We start from the raw sequence: 22,783 nt of genomic DNA, 5'->3' as shown, positions 1-22,783 counted from the left end.
ACATGACTAAAACTACCATATAATTATTCAGAAACATAAAATTCAAAGACTTGAAGAATAAATAAAAATATGAAAGTGCAGAAATAATTGTCTCAAAATCAAATTTAATCTCTAAATTCGTAATTAAAATATGACCTAACCCTAATCAAAACCTAAAGTATGAATTTATACCAAAAAAACACGATTTCCTCTTCTTCTTCTTTTTTTGATAGGCGGGCCACGACTTGGCCATTCTTAGGTCGCGGCCCGTGTCATTTTTAAGGCACTTCAAAGTCTAACTCGGTCTTCAGGCGTCGTGACCCTCTAAACCCAAGTCGCGGCCCACGTGTTGATGCACAACCTGGGTTTGCCTCTGACTTCTACTAGCGTCGCGACTTATAAGAGCAAGTCTCGGCTCTAATTCCCTTCAACATCCTTCAACCTCTGACTTTACTAGAGTCACGGCCCTTAACACCATGTCACGACTCTAATTCCATTATTTCCAAATTTTAGCCTCTCAACATCCTTCCTTCATAAAAAACTTATTATAACTCATCCTTGGCAACATTTTGAGTCAAGCAACCACTGAAAGCTCCCTTTTTTCACCATTTCCTCTTCTTTTCACATTTTTCTCATGATTCCACACACCGACCTACAAAAAAGACAAACACAAGCATAATCTTGCACAAAACAAACATAAATACTCAAGATTACCACAAAAACACATACTAAAATGACACTAAAATGGAGTTATCAAACTCCCCCAAACTTACTCTTTGTTCGCCCTCGAACAAAGGACTCAAAACAAACCTAGAATCTAACAACAAAAGCAACACCGAACAACACCCACAACATGAATTATACCAACAACAATAATTATGCCTCAAAATCATCGATGTTTATCATATAATTTTCAAAAAAAACTAGTCAACAGTTTATGCAATCCAGAATTTCGATCAAACATTCCTTCAACCCACTTTAGTCTACTAACATTTTGGATTACCAAGTCATGATAATTAATTAAACATATTTGAAATCAATTATGCTAGCCAAATTCTTTCAAATCAATCCATTCAAACCAAATAATTCCATAAACTCACTTACTTGTTATTTTCCACTAATATAAATCATGATATGCATAAGAATCAATAGGACTTGTATAAACTTGTAATGATGGCATAGGTACAGGTAGATGAGAAAGTTATTTTTTAAGCTCACTCTACTATAAGCACATTACCAAAAATCACCAACTTTACTCCCATAGTAAATATAATCACATAATCCCATTTCTTGATTTTATTTAGAGAGATATAAAATATATTTTTTCGTTTGCTTATGATAACTACTGTTACCTAGTTTTTCAAAAACTAGAATTATGAAAGATAAGAGAGCAAAAAGAAAGGATTTAAAGATAATCACACAAGGGTTTTTTATGTGGTTGGGGCGTTAAAGAGCCTTAGTCCACGAGTCTATTGTATTAGAGCTTAGAGAGCTTTAGCAATGGGGTTTTCTGCAAGTTTGAGCAGAGTAATTGCTTACAAGAGAAAATTTTGCGATCCCCTCTACAGTGCACAACTGGTCCTATTTATAGGCAGTTGGGTGTAATGGACTTGGGTTGGACTAATCTGGGCCCAATAGGGGTATAACCATGGTTCACTCGCTAATGGAGGCTTAATACAAAGAACTTTGCAAAATAATACAGTTTAATCAGGGCCCATTGGGCTGGCTTGAGCATAGCCACGTTGTACAACTCACAACGGTACACAGCTTCAGTCTGGTCTACGTGGGCTTCTAAGGAGATCCTGGGGACCGGATTTGTCAGAGTAGTGGCAGTACTGTTCCCCCAATATCAGCGTACATTCCGTATGTAACCTCTTCTGCATGTTAGTTGGGGAGACCAAACTCCATGTTTCTCAGGAATGTGTCAGAGTCAGGGAAGTTCAATCCTGCCAAACCGGGTGCCAGGTCCGGATTCATTTACTAAAGTCCCGGTTCATTTACTAAGTCCCCGATTCATTTTCCAGATCTCGGGTTTATTTATCGATGTCTCAATTCATTCAATTGATTGAGCCTCACTCTTATTCGCATCCTGGATGATGCCATGGAATCGGAACTTGGGTCCCGATTCCCTCGTTATGGTGGTGCCCACTAAACAGTCTTGGGCTCACTAACGTTTGGGCCACTAGGCCTCTCGTCCTTCCTGTACATTGAACTTGGGTTGGGCCTTTAATCTCCATGTGAGAGCCCCCAGACCCATTATGTTGTGCCACATGTTCCGGGACAAAACGGGGAATACATTTACCCCCGCCCCCCCCCCCCCCTCCTCCAAGTCTTCGTCTGTGTTTGCACAGTGGAGACTTGATTCACTCTCCTGGACCCAATCCTAATGTCCTAGTTTTTTTCCCAGAAGACGGGTTCGTTTTCATGGGGGCCACTTGGTTAATCATCCATGGCAAAGGCTTGTATCAACGTCCTTGATCAAATCCCAACAGCCCAGTTTGTTTCCCAGAGGCAGGTTCATTTAGTTAGGGACCACTTGGGTGATCCCCGTCCTTTCGAATAACCCACGCTTTGCATATGTGTCCCCTAATAATCTGTGTGTTTGTGTCACTCGCACCTCACAGATCTAGAGAGAATCTTTTGATTGTCGTGTTGACAGACGGATGTCAGCATGATTTCTGAGGCGTCCCATCTGCACAAGAGACACTGATAGAGCAATTGAGTGGGCTATTTAATATCTCTGCACCATCTGGGACCATTGGATGAGGATTTTTTGAAAATCTCCTAACATGGACCGTTGGATCGGGTGGACGCGGACCGCGAACTGACAAATCCAAGATCTGACACTTGATTGGGATAATTAAAGCCTCTGCATAATCCAGGATCGTTAGATGCGGGATGTTATTCCAAACCATTGGATCAAGCATAATGCTTTTGGCCTTATAAATACCCCCAGATTTTCGTTTGCAACTTTACACATTCTAAACAATCGGAGCTGAAAGATAACATTTTATGTCTGAATTGGTCGACGAGATTTTCCAATGACTGCTTCATCTCCGTCGTCGTTTCTTCCCGACCCATCCTTTTTCTGCACCACCATTGTAAAGTTCGTTCCGGGATCGACCAGTAGACGAGCTTCTGGATTGCCTTCGTCGATTCAAAGTTGAGATCTTGTCGACCTTATTGCCGGAAACCCTACGACTTCCAGATCTAGTGCCCCACAGTAAGTTCCCTGGTCCTTTACTCATGTTTCCCTTTTGTAGTACTACCTTTGTGAGCATAGGATTGTTAGGGTCGAGACCACTGCATAGGATGGATCTGAGCAAAATAGAGCAGGTCTTTAGAACAGACAGTCTAGGTAATGTCTCTGATAGAATCGTCCCGGATCTCTTTTGGCGTCCTAGACTGATTCGAGAAAATCGAGAAAAATCCTTTCCTTCCTAGTTCCCGATCAAGATTCTCGGGATATCCATTGATCCCAGATCTAGGTCTGGAGGGGACTTCTCCAAGCAGTTTTAGGAGAAACCCCCGTACCTTAACCAATCTTTTTGGGTTCTGGTGCTAACTGCTTGGTTTTTTTGTTTTCATTGTTGTCTCCAGATTCTCGATCATGAGCCGCGACGTCACTCTTCACCCGGAGAACCTCGTAAACTTGGGCCTCGTCGTCCTAGAAGGGCGCAAACCCCCCTTGGGCAATACATGGGAAATGGATGGGGAAAAGAACAAGTTCCAAAACTACCGATGTTGGACGCCTTGGAGAAGCATCTTGGAATAGAATCGACTCTTGGACTCTTCTATAACCTACTAGCTATGAAGGAGGAGAAGGCCCATACCAGCATGGGTGAGTTCGGGGCCTGGAGCGTAGGTGTAACGACCCGAATTTGCTAATCGGGCTTAGGGCCTTGATTAGTGTGCCTAGAGGGCAATAAACGATTTATTATGCTTTAATGTGTTAATGGGTGAATTAATGTGGATATATGATAGTGATGCATGTTTAGTGAGTTAAATGTGCATGTGGGCCCCGTCTGGATATTAGGGGTATGAATGTGATATATGTTATATATATATATGTGTGAAATGTCTGTGCAGCACGATCCGAGACAGTCCTGGGGAGCGGTTAGCCAGAGAGTCATAACAGGGTTGAGATTCCGACTCGGGGCGAGTCGAGGGGTAATTTGGGTACTAGGTGTGTTATGGGTGTTGACCCAGAATTTGGTCAACTGACACAGAGTCAGAATATGCTTGATGTGAATGAATGTATTGAGAAGAACGTAATGACAAAAAATAATAAGAACACGATATTTTTATAGTGGTTCGGCCCCAGGATCTGGTAATAACCTACGTCCACTTAGACTGTTATTGATCTAAGAATCAAAGGAGTGATCAAAGAACAAGGGTTCGATGAGTTTCACTAACCTCTGAAGAACAATACAATATTCCAAGGAGAATTACTCTAATCTCAAATAATTCTAAAGCCAAAAGTCCCTTCCTTGAGCTATCTTTTGCTATTTATAGGCTCAAGGGGGATTACAAAAGATTGTTACAGATACTCTCCCCTGAATAATCGGATATTCTGGAGATTGTGTGAGTTAAATTCGAGATTTACAAAGATCTTCACAGTAATGTTACTTTGTATGCGGAATCATCGACCAGGCTGGTCGCAGGTAAGACTGGGCGGCTTACTGCTTCTAGTGCGTTCTCTGGTCGATACTCTAGCAGAGCTCTTCCAGGTGTCAGCCACGTGTCCAGGGATCACTTGCCACGTCATCAATGCTAATTTTTTGGATAACATTTGCCCCCCAAGTTTATTTATCACGAGCAATAAATAAACTTTTGAGCGAACGACTCTTTGGTAACCCCGCCTTACGTGTCAGAACCCTTCGTGTGTTCTTGGAAAAAGTAACCTACTTCTGTCTAATCATGACTTTTCGGTTCCCTAGTAATAATTCGACGGCCATTCCTTTTCCCCATACTTCGAAAAAGGGAAACTGCTGATTACACCTTTTTTAATACCACAGACAAACTTATATAATACCTTCGAAATCTTCCTTTTCTTTTTACGCACGCCATTGTCTTCTCAAGAAACCCTAAAAACCAGAGTTTTAACCTTCTCCAGAGACCGTTCTTCTGCATTTTCAAGACTCAGTCGGAGAGTTCCCTGACCTCTGAAGACCCTTTTTCCATCTCCACGATCATTTTCTTGGTAAGTTTTTGAATTCATATGCTTCAAATTTTCATGATGCATGCTTCTGTATGTTGACTGTTTGAGTTCATCTGTTTCTGGTTTGAGACGCTTGTGAGTAGAATATTTTGTAGGCAAAAAAGGGTTACGAGTTAGTTTAATAGTCGGGATCATACTTTTAGGACGTAAAGTCGAAGTAAAAATTCAATCTTTAGGCTAGTTGGAAAATAGATTTTTTCCCGCCCTAAGGGGAGTTGAAAAAGCTTTCTTGAAATTTTTTTTACTTTCACCCTTTGATCCGTCTTACAAACTGTTCGTGCGGAAAATTTAGCTTTTTGTTAGAATGTTGATGTATAAAAGCTTGGCTTTTATACTCGACCAGCGTTATTCTAAAAAGCCTTTAAAAATTCTTCATCCTCACCTCCCCATTTTTCTTTTTGGAGACATTGATGCTAGATTTGTGGGGAGGTGAATAGCCCATCGACGACGATCTTCTCGCCCAGCTGCTCGAAGGCGAAGAACAATCGGCCGACCGAGTCCACGAGATTCCCTTCTCACGATCCTCTTCCAGACCTCGTCTTTCTCCTCCTCAAATGGCCCGTTCCAAATCCGTAGGCAAGAAAAGACCTGAATCTGACAATAGTCCAAACCTTCCTGCCCAGCCTGATTCGCAGGCTAGGGCTCCCTCGACCAGTGATCGAGACATTCCTGTTCCTGACCCAACATCCAAATTAGAGCCCGCCCTCGCCATTAGAATCTGCCTGATGTCGAGTGGTATATTTCCCCGACCAGCGTAGTGACCCTTCGGATGGTTGCTAACTATTTCAGGAAGTATCCCCTCACAAGGGTCACCATCAAACTTCCTGCCACAGACCAAAGGGCTAACCTTCCCGGAGGTATATACAGCGCCTGGTCTCGGTATCACATAGAGGCGGGGGCTTTCCTCCCTCTACATCCTTTTTATCAGGGGTGGTGAATTATTTCGACGTCGCCCCCTTCCAAATTACTCCAAACGGATATAGAATGCTGGCCGCACTCTATATCTTGTACAAACTTAAAAAATGGCCAGAACCTACTCCCCACGAGGTCAATTATCTTTTCGACCTTAAATCCAACCCGCAACAATATGGAACGGGTTTCTTCCACTTCTGTCACCAGGAGACAAACCGGACATTCCTGAGTGACACTACGCACATATCTAACGTGGGGCAATACATTAAGGAGTACTTCCTTACTCCGGACATAACCAGCAACAACTTGGCCTTCGCTCGAGGAGGTAAGTACCGTCTTTGACTGTTCGATACTTTTAATCAAGGAGTTTCCTTTCATTTTTCTCAAACTGCACTTTGTCTTTCAGGCCCATGGTTACGTCCGACCCCAACACCAGACATGGTGTTGAGGTCCAATAGACTGGCCAGGATGACAGATGCAGAAAAAAGCGTCAAGTCCCTGATTACTGATGAAAACTTGAGGCTGTCTGGCTTCTTGGCTCCTCGCCATGAAACAAGAGGGTCCGTGGTAGATGATGCCACTGCCGAGGGGGTTCCCGAGCAGCAACCTCCCGTGTCTCCTCCTCGAAGGAGGCCAACGGGGGTTACAATCAGGGAGCCCACGGGCAATCCTTCCGCAGAAAGGCCTTCTGCTCCCCAAGGCAAGGGGAAACAAAAGGCCAAAGAGCCAGTTGTGGATCTGGGGGAATCCTCTGATGAGAACGGTAAAATTATTTTGCTTTTAAATAGTTTGCCAATTCCCTGTCATTTGTTTGATGGGGAAGGCAACTTTACATATACTCCAAATCTAGGGCCAGACTTCTTCATGCCAGATAGTGAGTGTGTGACTAATAGGGTCAATAGTATAGCGACCAGTAGTTGTAGCTCGGGTACTAACTTTGTGACCTTTTTTTTTGTTTTGATAAAGAGTCTTCATCTGCTTTTATCTTTACCCTTTGCATGTTTTTACTTGTGTGCAGATATGGCCACTCCCAACATCTTCAACTTATATCAGGCTAAGGAGGAAGAAGAAGTTCCTCAGCTTCGGAGAAAGTCGTCGCGGTTACACAACGGCGAGACGAGCCAGGGACCTGCCAAAAAAGGTCGAACAGAAGACCCTCCTAGGGGCGTGCCTACTGGGAAAACTTCTGCTCATCCTCCGGCCCCTGCTGAGAAGGAGACTCTCCCTGCTCCAATGAACCCTCCTCCAGCTGCACCCAGAAGGGAACAAGACAAGCGGGAAGAAACTCTTGGGGCCAAACTCTCGAGTCGTGCCGTACGAGCAGCCAAAGACCGTATTGCGCACATTGGCAAAAATGACCGCGTCAAGGATGCAATGGTTGAGGCAGAGAGTATGACGGTCGACCTGATTCTGAACAGGACCCTGAACGAAATAATCAGGGTAAGTACTTCTTTATCTTTTTGGCCTCAGTCTTTTAGTCTTTGCCACAGGTTCTAATCCTCTGTCCTCAGGCTTTGCTGTCTGCCACCACTGCTCGTACTCGCACCCAAGCCACCATTGAACAGGCTAGGGCAAAGGCTATCGAGAGGCACCAGGTGAAGGCAGCCGAGGAACTTTCGGCTGTAGAGGCCAGGCATGCAAAGGAGTTGGAGGCGATGGCTCAGCAGAGGGATGCCGCGGTGACAAAGTTATCAGAGGCTGAAGCTACAAAGGCAGCTATAATAATGCAGAGGCAGGATTATCAAGATGCCAGCCGAACCCATCTTCGCGAAGTCAAGAGGTTGGAAGAGGTGCTTAAGTCCAAGGACGAGGCCATCGCCACTCTTGAGGGCTAAGTGGAGCAGCTGAGGCTCGACAACTCTAAGAATCTGGAAAGGTATAAGAAGATGACACTCCGGTGTTTTTATAACTTCTGGAAACACAATCAGGGCGCCGATTTCAGCTATCTTTCAGAAGATGTCAGGACTGCTGAGCTAGCTCGCTACACTGCTCAACTGGCCGAAGAGGAGGCAAGAGCAAGGATTCCTGCTTCCCCAAGCCTGGCTGGTGCTGAAGAAGAAGGGGTTGTTGAGGACGCGACCAATCAGAATGCTGATAAAGACCCTCCTCCTCCCAGTGCCTCTTGAGCTTTTTTATTATTTTCTCTATCTTTTGATTACACGACCCACGGGTCGTGATGTAAAGACAATATTTTTATTTTAAACTTTGCTGCACGGGCAGTAAACCTTTTCTTTTACTTGGACAGTTACATCCAAGCAGTGATGCTTGTGGATGCTATAACATTTTCATTTATTATAACATTTGTCCGTATGACCGAACTTAGCATAGTACTTTGGCATGATTTAACAAAATATAAATTTTGAAAAATACTCTAAGTACCTTAGCATGCTTTCACTCATATTGTTCATGTGTTTACATACCTCATAGTATGCTTTGCTATCGATGTGCCTTATATGCCCCCCAAGTGATCGAGGAGCTTTTAGGTCCTTGGTCACTTGCCTTGACCATGGCCTGTTCGAACATTCCTGTTCAGGTGAAAAAATAATACTTGTAATACAGCAAAACAACACACGTAATGAACAAATACTTGTAAATATAAATTCACAAAGGGTGGCAAGAATGACTGGCTGCGCACAGTCCCTTATAATCTCGTATTAAAAACGGACTAAACATGTCTTTACGAGTGATTCTGAAATAGAATCTTACATATACGAGCGATTAGACATACAGCGTGGCTAACCCTCTTTGCTAAACTTGTAAAAAGAAAAATTAATACAAGCCAGTCCTTTAAAAAGAACTGTTCATTGATAATACTTGCGTAGGTGTTCTCCATTCCAATAACGTGGAACGAGATCTCCGTTTAAGCATGCAAGTTTGTAGGTGTCCGGATAAAGGACTTCTTCAATCTGATAAGGTCCTTCCCAGTTAGGTCTGAGTACTCCAGCAGTAGGGTCGCGGGTATTTAAGAAAACTCGTCGTAGCACCAAGACTCCGACGTTGAATTTTCTTTCTTTAACTTTGGAGTTAAAGTACCGGGCGACTTTTTGTTGGTATGCAGCAACTCGGAGTTGGGCCTTCTCCCGTATCTTGTCAATCGAGTCTAGGGATTCCATCATTAGTTGGCTGTTCTGGTCCTGGTCGTATGTTAGGCGTCGATGTGAGGGGGGATCTAATTCGACAGGCAACATTGCTTCATATCCATAGGCTAAGGAAAATGGGGTATGTCCTGTCGCTGTTCGGTGAGACGTTCTATACGACCAGAGGACTTCAGGCAGTTGCTCTGGCCACGCTCTCTGAGCTTCTTCAAGCCTCTTCTTCAGGGTGTCTTTAAGAGTTTTATTCACGGCTTCGACCTGCCCATTCGCCTGGGGGTGTGCAACTGAAGAAAAGCTTTTAATGACTCCATGTCTTTCACAGAAATCGGTGAATAAATCGCTGTCAAATTGGGTCCCGTTGTCTGAAACTATCTTTCTAGGTAAACCATATCGACAGACAATGTTCTTGATAACAAAGTCAAGGACTTTTTTGGTCGTGATGGTAGCGAGCGGTTCAGCTTCGGCCTATTTGGTGAAGTAATCGATTGCTACGACTGCGTACTTTACTCCGCCTTTCCCTGTAGGTAGGGATCCAATAAAATATATCCCCCATACTGCAAAAGGCCACGGACTTTGTATCTGTTTTAATTCGTTTGGAGCTGCTCGTGGAATCTTGGAGAATCTTTGACATTTATCGCATCTTCGTACAAACTCCATTGAATCCTCGTTCATAGTTGGCCAGAAGTAGCCTTGCCTTAGAATCTTCTTTGCCAAACTCTGCCCCCCAGCATGATCCCCACAGAAGCCTTCATGCTCCTCTTTCATGAGTTCCTTAGCTTTTTCTGGTGTAACGCATCTGAGTAGTGGCAAGGAATATCCTCTTCGGTACATAAGACCATCGACCAGAATGTACCTAGCAGCTCGCCTTTGTAGGGCTCTGGCTTTGTTTCTATCTGTTGGTAGCGTACCGTTCTTCAGATACTCCAAATAAGGTGCCATCCATGTATCTTCCATTCGAATCTCAATACTGGATTCGACCGCTTATATGCTTGGCTTACTCAGTCTTTCTACTGGCACAATGTTCAAAGTGTCAGCATCCTTCGCGCTCACGAGTTTGGCTAAGGCATCTGCATTTGAATTCTGATCTCGCGGAATTTGCTGGAGGGTGTATTTAGTGAACTGGGCTAGCATGTCTTTTGTTTTATTCAAGTAGGCCACCATTTTTAAATCTCGCGCTTGGTATTCTCCTAGAATTTGATTCACCACCAACTGTGAATCACTGTAGATATCAAGCGTCTTTATGCTCATATCTTTCGCCATTCTCAACCCAGCGAGGAGTGCTTCGTATTCCGCTTCATTATTTGACGCGGTGAAGTCGAACCTGAAGGCGCAGTGAAATCCATGCCCTTCCGTCGTTATCAATATCACTCCCGCTCCAGCGTGGGATTCGTTGGATGACCCATCCGTGAATAACTTCCACAAAGGAGCTTTGTCTTGGGGCTCAGGCGCTTTAGACTGTTCGCATTGTTCGCTGTCTGGGAGTTCGGTGAACTCTGCAATAAGGTCGGCCAAGACTTGTCCCTTGACTGCCGCTCGCGGTGAATAAGTTATATCGAACTGCCCCAATTCGACTGCCCATTTTAATAATCGTCCAGCCGCTTCTGGTTTTTGGAGGACTTGCCAAAGGGGCTGGTCAGTTAGAACTGTAATAGGATGGGCTTGAAAGTAGGCGCGTAGCTTCCTAGAGGCCAGGATTAAGCAATATGCTAACCTCTCGATTGGTGGATATCTCAATTCTGCCCCGATCAGTCTCTTGCTGACATAGTAGACTGCTTTTTGTACGCCTTCTTCCTCTCGCACTTGTACAGCGCTAGCAGCAACTTCAGTAATCGCCAGGTAAATAAACAAAGTTTCTCCTTTGATTGGCTTTGATAAGATGGGAGGTTGTGCCATATGGGCTTTCAAGGCTTGGAAAGCTTGCTCGCAGTCTCATGTCCATTCAAACTTCTTATTTCCCTTAAGTAGATTGAAAAAAGGGACCCACTTGTCTCTTGATTTCGAAATAAATCTACTTAGGGCTGCGATCCTCCCGATTAAGCTTTGTACATCTTTGATCCTTTCTGGTGACTTCATGTCGATCAGGGCTTTTATCTTGTCGGGGTTGGCCTCGATTCCTCTTGAATTTATAATAAACCCCAAAAACTTCCCTGATCCAACTACGAAGGAACATTTGAGGGGATTTAACTTCATCTGGTATTTGTTCAATACATCAAAGCACTTTTGTAAATTCCTCACATGTCCTTCTGCCTTCTTAGACCTTACCAGCATGTCGTCCACGTATACCTCCATGTTTACTCCGATCAGCTCCTTAAACATGTGGTTGACTAGTCGTTGGTAAGTCGCACCTGCGTTTTTCAGTCCGAAGGGCATTATTTTGTAACAGTATAAGCCTGTATCGGTCCGAAAGCTAGTGTGATCCTCATCGGGGGGATGCATGCTAATCTGGTTGTAGCCTAAATATTGTAACGACCCACTAATCTAGACTACTTGGACCATTAACGAATCTATACATAAAACTTACATTTTTGCGGAAATACCATAATTATATTGAAAACTTATGGAAACAAAGGTTACTTTCATAAAATAAGTAGGATATGGGTACCCATTGTCTTTAAAACAAAAATAACTTAAAAACTAAAAAGATTTACATAGAAAATGCGGAAAATACATTTAAAACCATAAAAACATAAACATGACTACATCCTCGAATCGAATAACGCTCGGCTCCTTGACTCCATTCACCATCGATACACATCCTCTAAGCGTCACGAATCTTTCCGCCTCTAAAGCTTATTTCCTGCACATAAACAGAAAGGAATGAGCCTAATGCCCAGCAAGGAAAATCTAACACATAGTCATAAACATAAACATAATGTCATAATAACGTAAAGACATATCATAACACATAATACACTTATTATAATGGCCATTATTACTTGGGGTCCCATAGACTAAACAAGCATATGCCCATGGGATTAATGGGGTCCTACTAGCTAAGTAGGTCATATGCCCATAACCCATTTGGGGTCTTGTTAGTCATATGGGTCATATGCCCAAGCCTACAAACATACACATATACATATCATAACACTTTTAATAACATAAAAACATATAGATAACATAATCACATAACATATTAATTCTAGCCTATTTTCCTTACCAAAGTTACCGGGATTATGGACTGAGTTGGGACTTTTGGAACACTCCTAAAACCATAAGAAAGAGTGAGTCTAAAGAGAGGAGATGAAATGAAAGAGATGGAAAGAAAGACTAAACCATAAAAACATACTTACCAACTTATATGCTTAAGAGCTTGGATTCCCTAACCAAAATAAGAATAAGGTTAGGGGACTGAGTAGAAGGTTTTGAGAAAAGAAATAACATAGAATACAGAAAGGACTAGAGTTTTGGGTTTACCTCAAAGATTGCAAGATCAATCTAACATCCACCGAAATACTATAACACTCACTTACTTCCCAAGTGTTTGATAAGCTTATGATGTTTAAGCTTATAGTTTTTTTCCCAAACCAAGTGTTTACACTCTCTCACTCACTTAACACTAGCAGCCTCTGAACTTAGAGCAAATGGTGAATAATGGCTGGGTACTAGGTCCTATTTATAGAGTTTGGGAATGAAAATATCTTGATTTTACTTGAATAAAAATAATGGCTTTTTAGGTGAAAATCATTTGAATAATCGTTCAGCAGAGGCTGAAGACTCGTTCACAAGATGCTGGACTGTTGAAGGAGTTTGAATGGCTGAAAGGAAATGAATTCAAAAGAGTTTGAATCCATGCTGAAGGAGGCGATATATCGCCCCCTGTAGGCGATATATCGCCTGGGCCAGTATGCCCGAGGCGACCGTGCATCGTTTCGTGTTTTCCGTATCTACGTGCTGCGACATATCGCCCCCTATAGCTGCGATATATCGGCATACGCTGAATATTTAAACACGAAATTACACATTTTTAGCTAGGTTTGAATGGAGTAAACAGCCTTGACTAAGCCCTCAACGTACTCAAAGCTGCTGACTGACCCTATAACATTCAAACTTTACTCCTTATTATATTTAATCCTCAAAATCTTAATCCTTAATTACCATTCAAAACATGTGCTTAAAATCCTATTGGTTGATGTCTAAACCTTATAATATAATAATATAATCCTTAATATCAGTCACTTTAATCAAACCTTAGGTTATACTTAATATTCTTAAACTATAGGTTAAACTTAGAAAATCTATAAGTACTACTATGAGTGTCCAAATAATTCCCGGTCTGAACCAAAAATCCACAGTAACAAAGATAATGCTATAAATACTATCATACTATTATCTATCTTAGCTAAGTAAAGTTCTTGGACTCTACAATTCTCCCCTACTAAAAAGAATTTCGTCCTCGAAATTTACTTATCACATAACTCCGGATACCGGCCTTGCATGTCCTCCTCCAACTCCCACGTTGCCTCGCGTTCAGAACTATAGCTCCATAGGACTTTGACTATAGGAAGGCTCTTAGACCGTAACTACTTCATCCCTCTAACTAGGATGCTAACCGGTCGTTCCTCGTAACTTAAGTCAATCTGGAGTGCTATCGTATCGTACTTGAGGACGTGAGATGGGTCTGACACATACTTGCGTAACATCGAGATGTGGAAGACGTTGTGACTATCGGCTAGTGCTGGCGGTAGGGCTAGTCTATACGCAACTGTTCCCACTTTGTCCAATATCTAAAAGGACCTATGAATCGGGGACTAAGCTTGCCTTTCTTCCCGAACCGCTTGACACCTTTCATAGGAGATATCTTCAAGAAGACTTGGTCTCCAACTTGGAATTCCACATCGCGTCGCTTGGTATCCGCATAGCTTTTCTGACGGCTTTGAGCAGCCAGCATACGCTGTCTAATAAGCGTTACTGCTTCTTAAGCTTGTCTAACAGCTTCGAGCCTTAAGCTGCCTTTCTCCTACCTCGTCCCAGTGCAACGGTGATCGGTACCTTCGTCCATATAGCAACTCATAAGATGCCATTCCGATCGTTGACTGGTAGCTGTTGTTGTACGAGAACTCGATCAGCGGTAAGTACTTGTTCCACGATCCTCCGAAATCAAGTATACACGCGCGTAGCATACCTCTAAGATCTGAATCGTACGCTTAAACTGCCCATCTGTCTGAGGATGGAAAGTTGTACTAAGGCTTAACTTAGTACCCATATCTATCTGTAAGTTTCTCCAAAATTTTGACGTAAATATTGATCCTCTATCTGACATTATCGTCTTGGGGATCCCATGCAATCGTACAATCTCTTGGATGTAGATGTCTGCATATTGGTCTGCCGTATAAGAAGTCTTAACAGGCAGAAAATGAGCCGACTTGGTTAGTCTATCTATGACTATCCAAGCAGAATCATGCTGCTAATTCGTCCTTGGCAGACCCGTCACGAAGTTCATGGCTATATCGTCCCACTTCCATTCTGGTATGCTAAGCGGTTGCAATAAACCTGCAGGCCGCTGATGCTTTGCTTTCACTTGCTGGCATACCAGACACTTAGATACATACTCAGCTATGTCCTTCTTCATCCCTGGCCACCAATAGACTGCCTTGATGTCATAAGTCATCTTGGTAGACCCTGGATGAACTGAGTACGGGGCATTATGCGCTTCTTCTAGGATTGTCTTCTTAATACTCTGATTGTCTGGCACGCATACCCGATCCTTATATCTCAATAAACCTTGGCTAGATATTGAGAAATCTGTATTCTTGCCTTCTCTGACTGCTTCCATATGTGGTGCTAGCGATTCCTCATGTCTCTGACCAATCCGTATGTCCTCTAGCAGATTTGATTGGATAGACAAGTTAGCCAGCTTGCCTACAACCATTTCTATTCCAGCACTGATAAGCTCCTGCTGTAGTGGCTTTTCTATCCCGGATAAGGCTGCTAAATTCCCATAGTTTTTTCCGGCTGAGTGCATCGGCAACTACATTCGCTTTCCCTGGGTGGTATAGGATTTCACAGTTGTAATCCTTTACTAACTCTAACCACCTGCGCTGCCTCATGTTGAGCTCCTTCTGCGTAAAGAAGTATTTTAAACTTTTGTGGTCCGTGTAAATCTCGCACCGTTCTCCATAAAGATAATGGCGCCAGATTTTTAACGCAAAGACCACCGCTGCCAACTCCATATCGTGAGTTGGATAGTGTTGCTTATACTCCTTCAACTGACGTGAGGCGTAGGCTATCACCTTGTCATTTTTGCATCAACACGCATCCCAATCCTAGCTTTGATGCATCGCATTAGACAACGAACTTATCGTCGGGTATCGGTACACTAAGTACTGGTGTTGAGCAAAGCTTATCCTTAAGCAACTGGAAGCTTTCTTCACACTTATCGTTCCAGTTAAACTTTTGTTGCTTCTGGGTCAGGTTGGTGAGTGGAGTGGCTATCTTAGAAAAGCCCTCTACAAACTTTCTATAGTAACCTGCTAGCCCTAAGAAGCTTCTTACTTCCGACGCGTTCTTTGGTCTAGGCCAATCCTTCACGGCCTCTACCTTCGATGGATCTACTGCAACTCCGTCTTTCGATAAGATGTGCCCGAGGAACGCCACTTGTGAGAGCCAAAACTCGCATTTCTTGAACTTCGCGTAGAGTTGATGCTTCTTCAATCGCGTCAAAATCATCCTCAAATGTTCCTCGTGCTCTACTTCATCCTTGGAGTATACTAAGATATCGTCGATGAATACAACGACGAATTTATCTACGTAATCCTTGAAGACTCTATTCATTAAGTCCATAAACGCGGCTGGTGCGTTAGTAAGACCAAAAGACATAACCAAGAACTCGTAATGTCCATAACGAGTCCTAAAGGCTGTCTTAGGAATATCTTCTCCCTTTACCTTGAGCTGATGATACCCGGACCGTAAATCGATCTTAGAAAATACCGTCGCGCCTCGGAGTTGATCAAACAAATCATCAATCCGAGGTAGTGGGTACTTGTTCATAATCGTTACTTTGTTCAGCTCACGGTAGTCTATGCACATCCGCATACTTCCGTCCTTCTTCTTCACGAATAGTACCGGAGCTCCCCATGGTTAATGGCTTGGCCTAAGTCTAGGAGTTCTTGTAGCTGCGTCTTTAACTTCTTGAGTTTTGTAGGTGCCATCCGGTATGGTGCCTTAGAGATAGGCTCGGTGCCCGGTACTAATTCTATCGTGAAGTCTATTTCTCGCTTTGGCGGCAATCCTGGCAAGTCATCGGGAAAATACCTCTGGAAATTCTAGTATAACTCGAACATCTCCATCCTTAAGTGGCGTCTCCCTTTCCACGTTCGTGCTGCTGGCTAAGAACGCTTGCCATCCTTTCTCTATCCTTTGTTGAGCTTTGAGAGATGACACTAACGGGGTGCGTAATCCTGAAGCTTGTCCCATGAAGCATCGTCTCTGGCCGTCAGGGGTCTCGAACATCACCTTCTTGCGTTTGCAGTCGATCGTTGCGCCATGCCGTGCTAGCCAATCCATGCCTAGTATTACGTCGAAGTCCTTGATCACTAGCTCTATCAGGTCTCCTTCTAGTTTTATGTCCTCAATCTTGATCGATACGCCTCGTACTATTCGTGATGACAGAACTACTTTGCCCGAAGGCCACTCGGTTACAAACCTAGTTCTAAATCTTTCACTAGGTTTGTCTAGTTTTTCTATCATTCCTAACGAGATATACGAGTATACTGTTACCAATCAAGCGATACTAGAACATATACTATCGAGGATAGGATCTGACCTATAAATCCTTGTTACTAGCATGGGTTTCTCCTTGGGTCAAGGCAAAGACCTTGGTCTGGAACCATCGTTTAATCCTTCTTCTCCTCACTAACATTCATCAGAAACCTTTCTACTTCGATTGCCGTTTCTAGAACATTGGCATAGGTAGTGGTTCCCAGGTTTGCTAACTTAACCCCTTATTCCATCTTTGGTCTAAGTCCTCTGACGGACTTGGTCAACCTCGTAAAGTCGGTTGGGACCAACTCTGGTGCAAACTTGACTAATCTGTTGAACTGACGAGCATATTCTTCTATCATTAGCGATGACTGCCGAGGTGTAATAATTCTTGTGGAACGGCTCCACAAATCTTGTCCATATCATGGTGGTGACATCGTTAGTCTGCTGAACTAAGTCCCACCATATTCTGGCATCCTTCCTGAGTAATGACGAGACGCAGGATATGCGGTCCGTATTACTGAGGTTCATGTGCGTAAGAATAGGTTTTACATTCCTTAGCCACTCTTCTGCCTCAAAGGGCTCTATAGTCCCTTCGAAGTTTGGAGCGTGCTGCTTGCGGAACCTTTCATACACTGACTCCATATTCGGTACTGGATGTGGCGCGTAGTTCGTCACTGGCCATCCCCCATATGGACCAACTTGTTGGGGTGCTAGGGCCATTTGATGTAGCTGCGACTGCGGTTGCGGCGGAGGCTGAGGCTGAGTCTGCGCCTGTTGACGTTGTTGCTGCAAGAGTTCCTCGACTTGTTGTCGCCGTCTAGCGATTTCCGCGGTGTTGTCAGCTGACGGTGTCGGCGCGTTGCGGCTAGTAGTAGCACGCATTCCTCTTCTGCGAACTGGAGGGCATCATTGGTCGTTGGAATCAACGTTGGAGGCGTTTCCGTTGGTGCGTGCAGATCTTCGGAGCGACATCTTCACCAAAATTTCTAACAGTCGAGAACTTGTTAGAACTTACCCTAATACGCTCTAAGGCAAAAACTTATTCTAAAACAAACATATCTCGGACCTATTTATTATGACTTCTTATGAAAAATTATATAGGTCTTTATTTATTATTAGAGTGGGTTTCTATACTTAGAAAAACAAGTCATCTTTATTTTCTAGGTGTGTTTCTAATCATCCTATATGACTTAATTCTCAGGCTCGAAACTTATCTTTGTTCCAAAGTTAACCATATTGAGGGAGGGCTGGGATCAGTAAAATCGTTCCCACTACTAAGGCCCCCTAACTCTCAATAAGGAAACTTGGTTCATTGATTTGTATCCACCCTCACTGAATTTGGTCATTATTCATTTTATTTATTACTTATTATGATTGTGAAAATAAAATCAAACTCATACATGATAAAATAACATGAAATTAATTTGGAAAAAGATTTTCACTTATTACAATCATAAAATAAAGAAATAAACAAAACAAACAATGAAAAACTAGCTATTCTAAAAATCAGGATCTTCTACATTCGATCCTTCATCTAGCATATCATTATCTATCTCCTTATAATCATCATTGTCTTGAGCCTCAAAATTTCCTCGGGGAAGATTCAAGAAGATCCTATGTTGTTGCTCATTAGTGAATTGAAACTCTAAATCATAGGTGAACTTAAGTATGAGAGAATAATATCTTAGGGCTGCTTGTAAGTCATCATCATTATTTATATTCTCCCATATTTCTTCTAAAGTTAAAATTTCTGAAGGAAAATCTTTTAAAAGCCTAATTACTAGGACATATTGTTCTGCAGCTCTCATCATGATTTGCTTAGACTCTTGAAGGTGACCTATCTCTTTGTGGAACAAGATCAATCTTCGAGTGATCTTTTCTAGTGCTCCTACGGTGTTTCTTGGCTCCCTTATTCTTTTTAAAGCCTTAATGGCTCGGATATCCTCATTGCTTAAAGCTCCATTCATTCTTAACTGAAACATAAACACTAAAGTCGTTAGCTATACACATAGACAAAGTAACTTGTAACTTGTAACTTAAACACTTACTTGGCGGTCCGATTCAGAGCTTTGAGCATGTGTATCGAGGAGAACTTCATGCGAAGAAACCGTTTGCTCTGATACCAACTGTAACGACCCACTAATCTAGACTACTTGGACCATTAACGAATCTATACATAAAACTTACATTTTTGCGGAAATACCATAATTATATTGAAAACTTATGGAAACAAAGGTTACTTTCATAAAATAAGTAGGATATGGGTACCCATTGTCTTTAAAACAAAAATAACTTAAAAACTAAAAAGATTTACATAGAAAATGCGGAAAATACATTTAAAACCATAAAAACATAAACATGACTACATCCTCGAATCGAATAACGCTCGGCTCCTTGACTCCATTCACCATCGATACACATCCTCTAAGCGTCACGAATCTTTCCGCCTCTAAAGCTTATTTCCTGCACATAAACAGAAAGGAATGAGCCTAATGCCCAGCAAGGAAAATCTAACACATAGTCATAAACATAAACATAATGTCATAATAACGTAAAGACATATCATAACACATAATACACTTATTATAATGGCCATTATTACTTGGGGTCCCATAGACTAAACAAGCATATGCCCATGGGATTAATGGGGTCCTACTAGCTAAGTAGGTCATATGCCCATAACCCATTTGGGGTCTTGTTAGTCATATGGGTCATATGCCCAAGCCTACAAACATACACATATACATATCATAACACTTTTAATAACATAAAAACATATAGATAACATAATCACATAACATATTAATTCTAGCCTATTTTCCTTACCAAAGTTACCGGGATTATGGACTGAGTTGGGACTTTTGGAACACTCCTAAAACCATAAGAAAGAGTGAGTCTAAAGAGAGGAGATGAAATGAAAGAGATGGAAAGAAAGACTAAACCATAAAAACATACTTACCAACTTATATGCTTAAGAGCTTGGATTCCCTAACCAAAATAAGAATAAGGTTAGGGGACTGAGTAGAAGGTTTTGAGAAAAGAAATAACATAGAATACAGAAAGGACTAGAGTTTTGGGTTTACCTCAAAGATTGCAAGATCAATCTAACATCCACCGAAATACTATAACACTCACTTACTTCCCAAGTGTTTGATAAGCTTATGATGTTTAAGCTTATAGTTTTTTTCCCAAACCAAGTGTTTACACTCTCTCACTCACTTAACACTAGCAGCCTCTGAACTTAGAGCAAATGGTGAATAATGGCTGGGTACTAGGTCCTATTTATAGAGTTTGGGAATGAAAATATCTTGATTTTACTTGAATAAAAATAATGGCTTTTTAGGTGAAAATCATTTGAATAATCGTTCAGCAGAGGCTGAAGACTCGTTCACAAGATGCTGGACTGTTGAAGGAGTTTGAATGGCTGAAAGGAAATGAATTCAAAAGAGTTTGAATCCATGCTGAAGGAGGCGATATATCGCCCCCTGTAGGCGATATATCGCCTGGGCCAGTATGCCCGAGGCGACCGTGCATCGTTTCGTGTTTTCCGTATCTACGTGCTGCGACATATCGCCCCCTATAGCTGCGATATATCGGCATACGCTGAATATTTAAACACGAAATTACACATTTTTAGCTAGGTTTGAATGGAGTAAACAGCCTTGACTAAGCCCTCAACGTACTCAAAGCTGCTGACTGACCCTATAACATTCAAACTTTACTCCTTATTATATTTAATCCTCAAAATCTTAATCCTTAATTACCATTCAAAACATGTGCTTAAAATCCTATTGGTTGATGTCTAAACCTTATAATATAATAATATAATCCTTAATATCAGTCACTTTAATCAAACCTTAGGTTATACTTAATATTCTTAAACTATAGGTTAAACTTAGAAAATCTATAAGTACTACTATGAGTGTCCAAATAATTCCCGGTCTGAACCAAAAATCCACAGTAACAAAGATAATGCTATAAATACTATCATACTATTATCTATCTTAGCTAAGTAAAGTTCTTGGACTCTACAAATATGCATCCATGAACGAGAGGATCTCGTGCCCTGCAGTTGCATCGACCAGCTGGTCGATCCTTGGGAGTGGGAAGCAGTCTTTTGGGCAGGCTTTATTGAGGTCTATAAAATCCACGCAGGTCCGCCACTTGCCGTTAGGCTTGGGAACCAGCACTGGATTGGAGACCCACGATGGATAAAATGCCACCCTGATGAACCCATTCTCCTTTAGTCTTTCAACTTCTTCTTTTAAGGCTCTCGATCTATCTTTATTGAGCAGCCTTCTCTTTTGTTGCACGGGTGGAAAGGTCTTGTCTATGTTCAGGACATGGCTGATAACTGCAGGATCTATCCTAGCCATGTCTTTATGCGACCAGGCGAAAACCTTCTGGTTCTTTTGCAAAAATTCCACCAGTGCGTGCTTCGTGGTAGGCTCTAAGTTTTTCCCAACCTTTACGACTCTGGTCGGGTCTTCTTTGTCGAGTTGGACCTCCTCCAGGTCCTCGACGGGTCCAACGTTTTCTTCAAAATCCCCAAAGCGAGGATCTAAGTCTCTATCCTCACTTTGGGCAACACCCTATTTGGTGACTTCATCACCGGATTGGGCTTGTGTATCAACTGCCATTTGCAACTTATCTGAGGTAGTGCTCTTCGACGTTCCATTCTTCGCCTTTGTGATTAAGGCGTTGTAGCACTCCCTAGCTTCCCTCTGGTTTCCCAACACGCGTCCTACCCCCGCGTCTGTTGGGAACTTCATGGCCAAGTGCCACATAGAGATGACGGCCCATAGATCAACCAGTATAGGCCTTCCAATAACGACATTGTACGCCGAAGGACAATCGACCACTACAAAGGTGGCGAGTAATGTCCTTGTTGCAGGCGTTGTACCCGTCGTTACTGGCAGTTTGATCAATCCAGCGGGGGCGAGTCCTTCTCCAGAGAAGTCGTATATCGTTTGGTTGCAAGGCTCCAAGTCCTTAACGGACAATTTCATGCGTTCCAATGTTGATTTATACAGGATATTCACTAAACTTCCTATATTGACCAGTACTCTCTTCACCATCATGTTGGCCATCTGGATGTCCACGACCAGCGGATCGGAATATGGGAACCGGACGTGTTGGGCATCGCCATCAGAGAAGGTTATCTCACCTTCCTCTGACCGAGCCTTTTTTGGTGCACGGTCTTCCACAGTCATCATCTCGATGTCCTGGTCGTGGCACAGAGTCCGAGCATATCGTTCCCTGGCCTTTCCGCTATTTCCCGCGAGGTGCGGGCCTCCACAGATGGTTAAGAGTGTGCCAGTCACGGGGGCTGGCTGTAAGGGTGGCGAGCGTTGGCGCACGGGCGCCTGCTCGTTGCTACCCGGAGCTTCTCGTTGGGAATTTCCTGAGGCCCGTACGTATCTTCTCAAGTGTCCTTGTCTAATAAGGAACTCGATTTCGTCTTTTAAGTGGTTGCATTTATTGGTGTCATGTCTGTAGTCGTTATGATAACGACAGAACTTGGTAGTGTCTCTTTTCGAAATATCCTTTCGAATGGGGCCAGGTTTTTTATAAGGCACACTAGAACTTGTGGCCTGATAAACCTCTCACCGAGACTCAACGAGGGCAGTGTAGTTAGTGAACCGAGGTTCATAACGATTACCCTTGGCTCATTTATTGTCGGAGGTGGAAGGCTCGTTATATGGTCGTTTTCAACCATTCTTGCCATTGCCGTTGTCGTTGCCATTAGGTTTTGAACCATTGGCGGCTTTGGTGGATTCGGAAGCCTTCTTATCCTTGCTTGAGGGCTTTCCATCGTCAGCAATGGCTTCTTTGAGTTTGATGTAGCGATCAGCCCGATCCAAAAATTCTT

Source organism: Humulus lupulus, chromosome 3, assembly GCF_963169125.1.
Source record: "Humulus lupulus chromosome 3, drHumLupu1.1, whole genome shotgun sequence".
Classification (NCBI taxonomy): Eukaryota; Viridiplantae; Streptophyta; class Magnoliopsida; order Rosales; family Cannabaceae; genus Humulus; species Humulus lupulus.
Note: the sequence above shows the minus strand (reverse complement) of the source record.